Raw genomic sequence first — 12,556 nt, 5'->3', positions numbered from 1 at the left:
GATGAGAAAGTCTGTGAGTGTACTTGACCCATGTATATACTGTTGTCTTATCTTTTACCTTGTCTGTTGGTATGTGTGTTGCTCCTTCCAATGCCCTTTGAACCACCTCTGAGCATGGCCAGTTGAAGAGTAGTGATGAATAGCAAAATTTGAGGGTTTCTGGCTTCACAATCACATCAGGTGCAAATCTGTTTGATATTAGAAAATATTTAGGGGAGGTTTCCAAAAGCATCTAAAGGATTTAGGAGCACAAGTCACATCAATTTTCATTGGGACTGCTGCTCCTAAATCCTTTTAAATGCTTTTGAAAGTCCCACTGTTGGTAAATATCACAAGCAGCCACATGGCAGGTTTTGGATTGTCTGTAAAGTATCAAGTACAGAAACTTGGGAACTGGTTACTAAGCATACTCGGGATTCAATGATTTCCCATCTAACTCCCGTCCTTCCACATTGCTAGATGACAAATGCCACATGGACAGAATGTAGAGGGACATTGTGGTACTCTCCACGTGAAATATCTCCTCTGGCTTTTGCCCCTTGTTTTATCATTTTTATCTCGTATCCTTTTTTTTTTTTCCAGTGTCATTGAAATGGAAACTATTCCAATGAAAATAATGTTCAGATGCATTACGCTTCCCTATTGTAGCTAGTTTATGCTTGCTATAAAGCTACTGGACTATGAATAACAATGTCCTTTGCAATGATAAACGTGATCGTGACTCCTTGTCCATTACTGGGTCTTTCTCTTGGATATTTGCAAAGCACAGTAGTGTGTGGTGGAGCCAGGATTGGTCCCGGTTGGATAACTTATTTATTAAGGTCATACTCTTTGGTGAAGTGGGACTGGGTACTCTCACCTCAGACCTGAGAAGTAACACTCTTCACTGGTATTTCAGGAGCCTTTAGAGTTGTTATGAAAATAACGTGTTAGTAGAACAGCCATCTACCGAGTAACACTTGAAAACCCAACTGCAGGCTAATTTTTCCAACACGTTCAAGCTACTGCTCACTACTTGTAATGTTCCCCTCCCATCTGGCCCGCAGAATGGCTGGGTGAATTCCTAACTAATAACTCTATGTCACTAAGGAGAATGATGAGCATAGGTGTTCCCAGGCTAAATGTGTTTCGCAACAGCTAAAATGTCTGAAAGTCTAATGAATGTTTATACTCTATTGAAACTTTGCACAGCACATGCTGCAAAGTTAATAGGAATTGATAAAAATAATGAATAGTCTTATCTAACTCTTGCAGCACTTGCCATCCACATAGCTACAGAGGAGGTCAGTATCATTATCTCCATTTACCAGTGGGAAAATGGAGGCACAGGGGCATTGAAGTATCTTGTCCAAGGTCATCCACCAGGCAACTGGCAGAGCCAGCAATAGAATCCAGGTCTCCCAAGTCCCTCTTCACTGCTCTGTCCACTAGGCAATACTTCTTCCCCCACAATAAGATCATGCTAGTGATCAGAACCTTAAAAGATCAGGTCCTTGGAGAGTAAGGCATAGATACATGATCTCCTGGGCACCATCATCACTCAGGAAGAGAGGAATTGCCATTCTGGGTCAGACCCATGGTCCATCTACTCCAGGATCCTGTCTCCAATAGTGGACAGCACCAAGGTTCCTGGAACCCCATAATGGACAATTATGAAATAACCTGCCCACAGGAGAAGGTTCTTCTTAGCCTCTCTCAATTAGTGGCTGGCTGAAACATGAGAGCTTATAGGTAAAATTTTCAAAATCATCTAAATGACTCAGGAGCTGAAGTCCCATTTCCAAAGATGATTTAAGCACGTAGAATCCTAAATCCCATTGACAGGATGGTGATGGTGAAATCTTCAGGGAGATTAGAGAGATTGCAAAAACAGAAAACCCAACAATAATGGAGCATTTCAGCTGTCTGCATGTTGACTGGAAACATGTCACCTCAGGATGAGGAGATCAAATTTCTAGACACCATTAGTGACGGCTTCTTGGAAGCAGCTAATCCAGAAACCCACAAGGGGAGAGGCAGTTCTTGATTTAGTCCTAAGTGGTGCCCAGGATCTGGTCCAAGAGGTGAACATAGCTGAATCACTTAGTAATAGCAAACATAATAAAATTAAATTTAACATACTGGTAGGGGGAATACCAAAGAAACACACCACAGTAACATTTAACTTCAAAAAAGGGAACTATACATCAATGAGTAGGCTAATTGGAAATTAAAATGAACAATCACAAGAGTGAAAAGCTGGCAAGCTTCATGGAAACTTTTAAAAAACCAGCATCATGGAGGCTCAAACTATCCATATACCCCACATTTTATATTTTATATATATATAGGCTTAACAGTGAAATCCTTGCTCATCTCAAACACAAAAAAGAAGCTTACAAGAAGTGGAAGTTTGTACAAATGACCAGGGAGGAGTATAAAAATATTGTTCAGGCATGCAGGCGTGAGATCAGGAAGGCCAAATCACACTTGGAGTTGCAACTAGAAAGAGATGTTAAGAGTAACAAGCAGGGTTTCTTCAGGTATGTTAGCAACAAGAAGAAAGTCAAGGAAAGTGTGGGCCCCTTACTGAATGAGGGAGGCAACCTAGTGACAGAGGATGTGGAAAAAGCTAATGTACTCAATGCTTTTTTTGCCTCTGTCTTCACGAACAAGGTCAGCTCCCAGACTATTGCACTGATCAGCACAGTATGGGGAGGAGGTGACCAGCTCTCTGTGGAGAAAGAAGTGGTTTGTGACTATTTAGAAAAGCTGGATGAGCACAAGTCCATGGGGCCGGATGCACTGCATCCGAGGGTGCTAAAGGAGTTGGCGGATGTGATTGCAGAGCCATTGCCTATTATCTTTGAAAACTCATGGTGATCGGGGGAGGTCCCAGATGACTGGAAAAGGGCTAATGTAGTGCCCATCTGTAAAAAAGGGAAGAAGGAGACTCTGGGGAACTACAGGTCAATCAGCCTCACCTCAGTCCCTGGAAAAATCATGGAGTAGGTCCTCAAGGAATCAATTCTGAAGCAATTAGAGGAGAGGAAAGTGATCAGGAACAGTCAGCATGGATTCACAAAGGGCAACTCATGCCTGACTAACCTAATTGCCTTCTGTGATGAGATAATTGGCTCTGTGGATGAGGGGAAAGCAGTGGACGTGTTATTCCTTTACTTTAGCAAAGCTTTTGATACTGTCTCCCACAGTATTCTTGCTGGCAAGTTAAAGAAGTTTGGGTTGGATGAATGAACTATAAGGAGGATCGAAAGGTGGCTAGATCGTCGGGCTCAACGGGTAGTGATCAATGGCTCCATGTCTAGTTGGAAGCCGGTATCAAGCGGAGTGCTCCAAGGGTTGGTCCTGGGGCCTGTTTTGTTCAATATCTTCACTAATGATCTGGAGGATGGCATGGAGTGCACCCACAACAAGTCTGCAGATGACACTAAACTGGGAGGAGTGGTTGATACGCTGGAGGGTAGGGATAGGATACAGAGGGACCTAGACAAATTAGAGGACTGGGCCAAAATAAATCTGATGAGGTTCAATAAGGACAAGTGCAGAGTCCTGCACTTAGGACGGAAGAATCCCATGCACTGCTACAGACTAGGGACCGAGTGGCTAGGCAGCAGTTCTGCAGAAAATGACCTAGGGCAGGGATCTCAAACTCAAATGACCACGAGGGCCACATGAGGACTATTGCATTGACCTGAGGGCCGCATCACTGACACACACCCCTCACTACCTCTGGCCCCGCCCCCACTCCACCCCTTCCATTAGGCCCCGCCTCTTCCCACTCCTTCCCCCAAGTCCCCACCCCAACGCTGCCCAAGGGGGTGCAGAAAGTGTGGGGCTTGCAGTGCCAGAGGGGGCAATCCCGCGGGTAGGCAGAGGGCCGGTGGGGGGGTGCGGGGAGCTTGGTGGGCCATGTGTTTGAGACCCCTAACCAAGGGGTTACAGTGGACGAAAAGCTGGATATGAGTTGACAGTATGCCCTTGTTGCCAAGAAGGCTAACGGCATTTTGGGCTGTATAAGTAGAAGCATTGCCAGCAGATAAAGGGACATGATCATTCCCCTCTATTCGGCATTGGTGAGGCCTCATCTGGAGTACTGTGTCCAGTTTTGGGCCCCACCTTACAAGAAGGATGTGGAAAAATTGGAAAGAGTCCAGCAGAGGGCAACAAAAATGATTAGGGGTCTGGAGCACATGACTTATGAGGAGAGGCTGAGGGAGCTGGGATTGTTTAGCCTGCAGAAGAGAATAATGAGGGGGGATTTGATAGCTGCTTTCAACTACCTGAAAGGGGGTTTCAAAGAGGTTGGCTCTAGACTGTTCTCAATGGTACCAGATGACAGAACAAGGAGTAATTGTCTCAAGTTGCAGCGTGGAAGGTTTAGGTTGGATGTTAGGAAAAATGTTTTCACTAGGAGGGTGGTGAAGCGCTGGAATGGGTTACCTAGGGAGGTGGTGGGATCTCCTTCCTTATAGGTTTTTAAGGTCAGGCTTGACAAAGCCCTGGCTGGGATGATTTAGTTGGGGATTGGTCCTGCTTTGAGCAGGGGGTTGGACTAGATGACCTTCTGAGGTCCCTTCCAACCCTGATATTCTATTTTTATATAGATAGATATAGATATAAAAACCCTCCCCAAAAGCTACACACTACAATAGGCAGTTATAGATAAAAAGAAATCTTTAAAAATTGGAAGTCAAATCCTAGTGAGAAAAAGATAAAGGAATATAAACTCTGGCAAGTCAAGTGTGAAAGCATAAATTAGGCAGTCCAAAAAAAAATTTGAAGAGCAAATAACAAAAGACACACAAAAAAACTAGCAGCATTTTTTTAAGTACATCAGGAGCAGGAAGCTTACCAAACAGTAAGTGGGGCCACTGAACAATCAAGGTACTAAAGGTGCACTCAAGGAAGACAAGGCCATCAGTCTTCACTGCAGAGGATGTGAGGGAGATTCCCACACCTGAGCCATTCTTTTTAGATGACAAATCTGAGCAGCTTTCTCATATTGAGCTGTCAGTAGAAGTGGTTTTGGAACAAATTGATAAATTAAACAGAAATAAGTCACCAGGACCAGATGGTATTTACCCAATAGTTCTGGAATATGAAATTGTAGAACTACTTCTGTGGAAAGCAACCTATCGCTTAAATCAACCTCTGCACCAGGTGACTGGCAGATAGCTAATGTAATGCCTTTTTTAAAAAAAGTCTCCAGAGGTTATCCTGGAAATTACAGGCCAGTAAGCCTAACTTCAGTACCAGGCAAACTGGTCGAAACTCTAATAAATTACAGAATTATCAGTCACAAAGATGAGCATGATATGTTTGGGAAGAGTCAACATGGCTTTTGTAAACGGAAAACATGGCTCACAATCTAATAGAATTCTTTGATAGGGTCAACAAACAGGTGGACATGGGTGATCCAGTGGCTATAGTGTACTTGGACTTTCAGAAAGCCTGTGACAAGATCCCTCACCAACGGCTCTTAAGTAAAGTAGGCAGTCATGGGGTAAGTGGATCAGTAACTGGTTAATCAATAGAAAACAAAGGGTAGGAATAAATAGACATTTTTCACAGTGAAGTGAGGTAAATAGGGTCCCCTATGGATCTGTATTGGCACCCGTGCTGTTCAACATATTAATAAATTATCTGGAAAAAGGATAAACAGTGAGGTGGAAAAGTTTGCAGATGATACAACATTACTCAGGATAGTTAGGTCCAAAGCTAACTGTGAAGAGTTACAAAAGGATCTCACAAAACTGGATGACTGGGCAACAAAATGGCAGATGAAATTGAATGCTGATAAATACAAAGTGATGCCCATTGGAAAACATGATTCCTCAATATACATATGCAATGAAGGGGTCTAAATTAGCAATTATCACTGAGAAGAGATCTTGGAGTAATTGTGGATAGTTCTCAGAAAACATCTGCTTTATGTGCAGCGGCAGTCAAAAAAGTGAACAGAATGTTAGAAATCATTAGGAAAGGGATAGATAAGAGGACAGAAAATAGCATAGTGCCAAGATAGAAATCCATGGTATGCCCACACCTTGAATACTGACAAATTAAACTAGATTTCTGGTTCCCCCATCTCAAAAAAGATATATTAGAATTGGATAAAGTTCAGAGAGGGGTATGAAAGCTTCTGTAAGAGGAGAGTTGAAAAAGATGGACTATTCAACTTAAAAAAGAGACAAGGGGGCGGGATATGAGAGAAGAATATCAAATCATGAATGGTGTGGAAAACATGAATAAGGATGTGTTATTTACCCTTCACAAAGCACCAGAACCACAGTCACATAACTAAATTAATAGGCAGCAGGTTTAAAACAAACAGAAAGAAGTACTTCTTCATACAATGCACAGTTAACCTGTGGAACTCCTTGTCCGGCAATGTCATGGAGCCCAAAATATAAATGGGTTCAAAAAAGAATAAAACAAGTTCCTGGAGGATAGGACCTTGAGGGATATTAGCCAATGCGGTCAGGGATGCTACCCCATGTGTTTGGTGTCCCTAAACCTCTGAATGCCTGAAGCTGAGACTAGCCGACGGGATGGATCATTCAATATTTGCCCTGTTCTATTCATTCCCTGTGAAGCGTCCGACACCAGCCACTATCGGAAGACAAGATACTGGGTTACATGGACCATTGGTCTGATCCACTATGGCCGTTATTATATTCTTATGTAAGACTTAGGCTCTTGGTTCACATAGGTGTTTTTGAAAAATTTAATCTATATCTTTTTAAGTCCTATATCATGTAATTGGGCATCTTTTCATTATTCATATAAACATTTAGTCCTTTTATGTAGGCTACTATGCCCTTGGGATCAGCATCTCCACATCAGGTCTCTAGTTATAGTCCTTTAAAATTCACCATTCTCTGGTCATTTTTCAAGGAGCATGGGACCTCAGAGCACCTGCACCTTGAGACACGGATGCATTAATCAAATTGCAAAGAAATTCTAGGTGCCATTAATTACCATGCAGGATAAAAATCATTATTCTGCCTTATTAACGGTATCAAAATGGTTTCCATAGATCATTCACCTGATCTTTTGACCTTCAAGGATGACTGGGTAATTAGATTATATTGTATCCCAAAAGAGTATATCCAAAGTGAGAGTTGTAACACAGTAAATGGAGAAAATCTCTGAGTGAAGAAACCAATAAGGGGCATTGCTATAGTTTAACACTCTAATCTTTCTAATTTCCTCTGTCCCATGAAGAGTCATGCACCCAACAACAGACACTTGCTAAGAAAGAAAATGTATTTCTTCACTCCAGTGCCAAATGTTTCATGTAACTTTCTGTTGCAAATTTCAGCAATCCCACCAAATAACAAACACCTCAGCATTGTTCTCCATCTTGATCTCACTATTACAATAGCCCACTTCACTATGATGAAAAAAGCCTTGATAATTCCACAGAGATATCTGTCACTTACTCTCCCCTACTTAGGAAAAAAATCAGATGAGAAATCTAAACATGATGGGAAAAGATATATAGGAAATGTGTCTCCAAACCTTTGATTTCCGCTTTTCCTGTGGGTGTCATGTGATTCCTAATCCAGAAAGACAGCAGATAGCCAGCATCAAAGTAAAGAGATAGAATCTCAAGCTGTATCCCAAAACGATTGAAAATTTATCTGGATTTATTATCTCATCTCATGACAAACTCAAGAACTGGAGGGATTTTTTCTATTCAGTACCTATTGCCATCCCTGTGAGCACCCTTTTTGATTTCTCCACTAGCAAGAGAGACTCTGAAATTGCAAAGGAAAGATTAAAGATAGAAAAAAAATACATCAGTTAAAACCAAAAGTACAAATGAAAACAGCTTGAGTCCTTCTCCTGCCAGCTCTTTGATTTCCAGCTTACAGGAGCTGTAACGAGGTGAACCCAAGTGCCCTATCATCTAGGGCCTTGAAATCTGCCAGGCTTTTTAATAAATGTGTAATGAAAAACTAAACCCATGGTAGGTATGAGATAAATTAGCACACAGCTCTCCCCCCACCCCAAAAAAGTCCAAGAAACGTAAAACAGACATTTTGCAGATTAATTGTTTTTTAATAAACTAATAATCCATGCTAACTTCCCTCCATTTCAAAGTCAGAAGCAGGCCTGTGTGAGCATTTTAAGTCTACCTGCTCCTATTACCGTGCACACATTTAGTTAAATATGGAACATCTTTTTCCTAACAAGAGCAAAGTCTTTAACATTCTTAAGCCAGGCAAAGGCAGTAAATTGAGGACAACATTCAAATAAATCCACATGTGCATACACACAAAGAAAGAAAGGTTTTCTTTTTCTTTTCTTCACAGATTGCTGAGCCTCCCACTTCTGCATGAGTCCATATTGCTCAGTCCTTTGTCTCTCATATTAAGGGCCACCATCACTCTCACTGAGTCATACCCAGCTTGGAGTGAAGTACTATGAAGCATGTGGCAGAATTGGACCCTAATAAGTTGTGCTAATGCAATATTTGGCCTAAAGGGTGTCAATGGTCTTTATAAATCAGATACAGAATGCAGTTTGCCCACCATCAAATTGCAGCTCACAGAGCTTAGGACAGTAAAGTAGGGGACAGGGCCATGGCGGGTAAGGTTAAGGACAAGGCATATTGAACAGGCAGGAGTAGAGGAAAGAGGTCAAATTGGGGCATGTGGGCCATGGTTTTGTGTAGGGCAGTGGCTCTCCAACAGTGGTCTATGGCTGACTGATGAGCACTTGCTGGTTGTCCCGGGAGAGCTGGCTGAACCATGGCACTGGTGGTTCCTCCCTGTTTCTAGCTGCTGAATCACATGGACATACATGAATACTTTCCAGATATTGCTTGTTCATGCAAGCCATTGCTGTAGTTAACATGGAAAAATGATGTTATCTTTAGGGGGTTTAGGGATCTGATCACACAGTGCAATCATGAATGGAAAAGGAGGCAGCTTAGGTAATTGTAAATGGGAGGTGATGTGATCTGAGGGAGAAGAGCAGGGGAATCAGGACTATTAAGGCTGGAAATAAAGTAAATCTCTGTGTAAAACATGGTCCATGCTATGACAGAGGAAATAACTACATAACCTAGGAAGTCTCCCTGCCAAAACCATACCACACAACATGGATCTTGTGGTGGTACACAGAATGCACTTGCATGTATGTAGAAAATCAAGACGTTGACAAGAAGTTTCTATTCAAATCCAGCGTGACTAAGCCTTGGAGGCAGTAGGTGGACTTGACTAGCCGGCATCCAAATGAGATTTACTTCAGCTTATGGTCTTCTAAACCTCTGAGCACGTGAGACTTATTTGAAAGGAGAGGCAGCCAAAAGCATTCGGCCATGGACTCTGTTTGGCAGATTTCTTTTTTCCTGTCCAAGAGGAAGGAGATACAAGGGTGGCTTCATTAGCTCAATTTGTGGAGGTATTTTATGCATTCAGAACACTTCAGGTTACTGAATGGTCAACAGATGCCCAAGAGACGCAAAGGGAACAGCTAGAGGACTGTAATTGGATTATATAAAGCGGGGACAGAAGAGCAGCTGTTTGTAACTAATCTGTGCTGCATACATACAGACTGACATTGAGCATATTGACATCCGGGATAAAACCCAGGACCATTGGCTGCAAACAAAGAGGTCTCTAGTACTTGATTTTGAGCTGAAAAGAGAATCGTCATTCGCTGTTGCAAGCAGTAGGCTTTTATCATCCAGTAGAAGGCGGTTTTCTACACAAGCCCTCTGGCCAGTGTATTGCAAATGACAGGTCATTAGTTCAGAAAAGGCGGGTGAGGATCTTTTATTGAACCAACTTCTGTTGGTGGGAGAGACAAGCTTTTGAGCCAACACAGAGCTCTTCTTCAGGTCTGGGAAAGGCACTCCTAGCCTCACAGCTAAATGCAAGGTGGAACAGATTGTTTAACATAAGTAGTTAACACATATTATAAGGGACCATTTGGGGCAGAGTGTCCTGTTAATACTTCTGCAGTTGTAAGACAAAAAGAGAGGATTAGTGGGTTACAGATTGTTGTAATAAGCCATAAATCCAATGTTTCTGTTCAGTCCATGATTTTTAGTAATGAATTTAAGCTCCCGGGCTCGTCTTTTGAACGTGTTGTGCAAGTTTCCTTTGAGGATGAGGATGATAAATCAGACATAGAGTGATCGCTCTGTGAAAAGTGTTCACCCACAGCTGATAGGGCGTTTTTGTCTTTTATCATTTTTCTGTGTGAGTTCATCTGAGAGTGTAGTGATTGTCTGGTTATACCCACATAGTTGCTGTTGGAGCATTTAATGCACTGGAGGAGGTACATCATATGTTGTGATAGGCATGTGTAGGACCCAGGGATCTTGAAAGGTATGTTGTGAGGAGTGTTGATCATGGTAGCAATGGAGATATACCTGTAGGTTTTGTATCTGTTGTTCTGGCAGGGTTTGGTGCTCTTTGAGTTGGTGTGTCCTGGTCTTGCTTCTCTCATATCCTGGGACTGACAAGGCTACAAATACACTGCCTAGGTCATTTGTTGTCTTGTTTGAGGAGCTGACCTCAACCCACACTGCAAAAAATTTACAAATTTCAGAAATATGTAACTATTTCCTCTGAAATATATAATGGCCTATATTTTGCTACAGAAATGTTGTCATGATGAAACCATTATTATTTATTTGTAGTATGGTAGCCTCTGGAACCCCAAGTGAGATCAGGGTCCCATTTTACAGATGGGGAAGTGTAGCAGAGAGAGATTAAGTGACTTAATTGATGTTCAACACAAAGTCTGTGGTAGAGACAGGAATTGAACCCAGACCTCCTGAGTTGTGCTCTTAACCATGTCGTCCTTTCTCTGGTCATCACCATTAGTCTGATGACACAACAGCCTCAAACCTCTTGAACAAGCTATTTTTGTATGGGGTAGGTTTGCTCATAGCTGTGAAACTCAAACTCTGCCCTGAGGCTTGCAATAAATCAATCCAGCTTGCTGATGTGAGAGTCAGACTTGTCCAAGCTCAGGAGCCAGCAAAGTCAATGAAACATTAGGCAATATTCAGAAGCCCCTAATGATAAGGGGCACAGGGCATTGCCAGGGGATTAATGACTGGTTGGGTGATGTTGATGGACCATGACACAAGCAAGGACCATTAACCTCAGACAAGTCATTCACAGGCAATGAACTAAGCGTGATGGTTGAAGAAAACAGACACATGGTTTTTATTTTTAAGTTTGATGCTTCATCCGTTGATCAAGAGACATAACGAAATGTACAAATTGACTGTATCATCTGTCCAACCCATTCAATTCATATTCCATCATGATCTCATTTCTGAAGGTTATTTTTTGTTAATTACCATGAGGCAAATCCCTGGTTGGACTGGTGACTGTGTTGTGGTGATTGAAACTAGAATGGATGGAAGATAATAGCTTGAGTTTGAAAATAACGGGCCAGATGCACAACTAGGGTAGATTGGTGCAATTCCCTTGAAGTAAATGGAGCTCTACCAGTCTCTTCCAGCTGGGGACCTTAGCCTGTTCTCTCCATGAGTCATTCATGAATGATTAGTACTGCATTCATGTGGGAGAGAATAAACAGACTGCTTTTGCAAACATGTCTACTACTTGACACTTCAAGTGAAATCTCCAGTGTAAGAGCAAAGACATGCAAGTTGAAATATCTAAATACAAAGATTGAGTAAACCACATAAGAAAGCCATACTGAGTCAGACCAAAGGTCCATCTAGCCCAGTATCCTGCCTTCAGTCATTGGGCAATTCCAGGTACTTCAGAGGGAATGAACAGAACAGGTAATCATCAAGTGATCCATCCCCTGTCGCCCATTCCCAGCTTCTGGCAAACAGAGGGTAGGGACACCATGCAGTCTGATCTAACTCCTATTAAAGTCCTTGGAAAGACTCATTACATACAATGAGTATTTTAACAGAGTAGGGACTTCAGCATCAGATCCAATATTTATCATATACATATTTTTTTAATTAAGTGTCTTAAGACCAGTTAAATGGAAGAACAAAGAACGTGTGAGCACAAAGCAGTTTTCTGGTGCACAATAAGACATGAAGGAATCAACCTGGTCATTTGAAAGCATGTTTCTGTGGCTGCAGGGAGTTTTAACTGGTGAAGCTGATCCTTTGAGTCCTGCTCTGCCTAGTCAAACTGAGTCACTTGCTGAAAAATATCCTTAAAACTGCACCCTTATTGGAGAGCAACAGCTCCATTAATTCACTAGAAATAAATGTTATAATAATAATGCCATGCCTTTACATAGAAGTTTTTATCCATAGATCTCAAAGCACTATACAAAAGAGATTGAGATCATTATCCCCATTTTACTGATTAGGAAACTGAGGCACGTGGAAGGGACATGTCTTGCCCAAAGTCACCCAGCAAACCAGTGTGACACCAAGACCAGAAGCCAGGTCTTCTGAGCCACTGACAAGTGATCTAGTCACTAGATAACACTGTGGGCCTTGTACATATATACACACACCATATATGTTAGAGATGATGCTTACATGATAAATTTCATAGACATGTGGTGAGTATCTCTGTCCATCATC

At 42.0% G+C, this 12,556-nt stretch overlaps 1 protein-coding gene across 5 annotated transcripts in view; it reads left to right on the top strand.

The window, feature by feature from the left end:
- Nucleotides 1–12,556, top strand: part of CNTNAP5 (contactin associated protein family member 5) — a 398,232-nt gene that overhangs the window by 357,068 nt on the left and 28,608 nt on the right. The gene's annotated exons all lie outside the window — the stretch shown is intronic.

The sequence above is a fragment of the Mauremys mutica genome, chromosome 10, assembly GCF_020497125.1.
Source record: "Mauremys mutica isolate MM-2020 ecotype Southern chromosome 10, ASM2049712v1, whole genome shotgun sequence".
Lineage (NCBI taxonomy): Eukaryota > Metazoa > Chordata > Testudines > Geoemydidae > Mauremys > Mauremys mutica.
The sequence above is the reverse complement of the archived record's forward strand: the minus strand, read 5'-3'. Positions and strand labels throughout refer to the sequence as shown.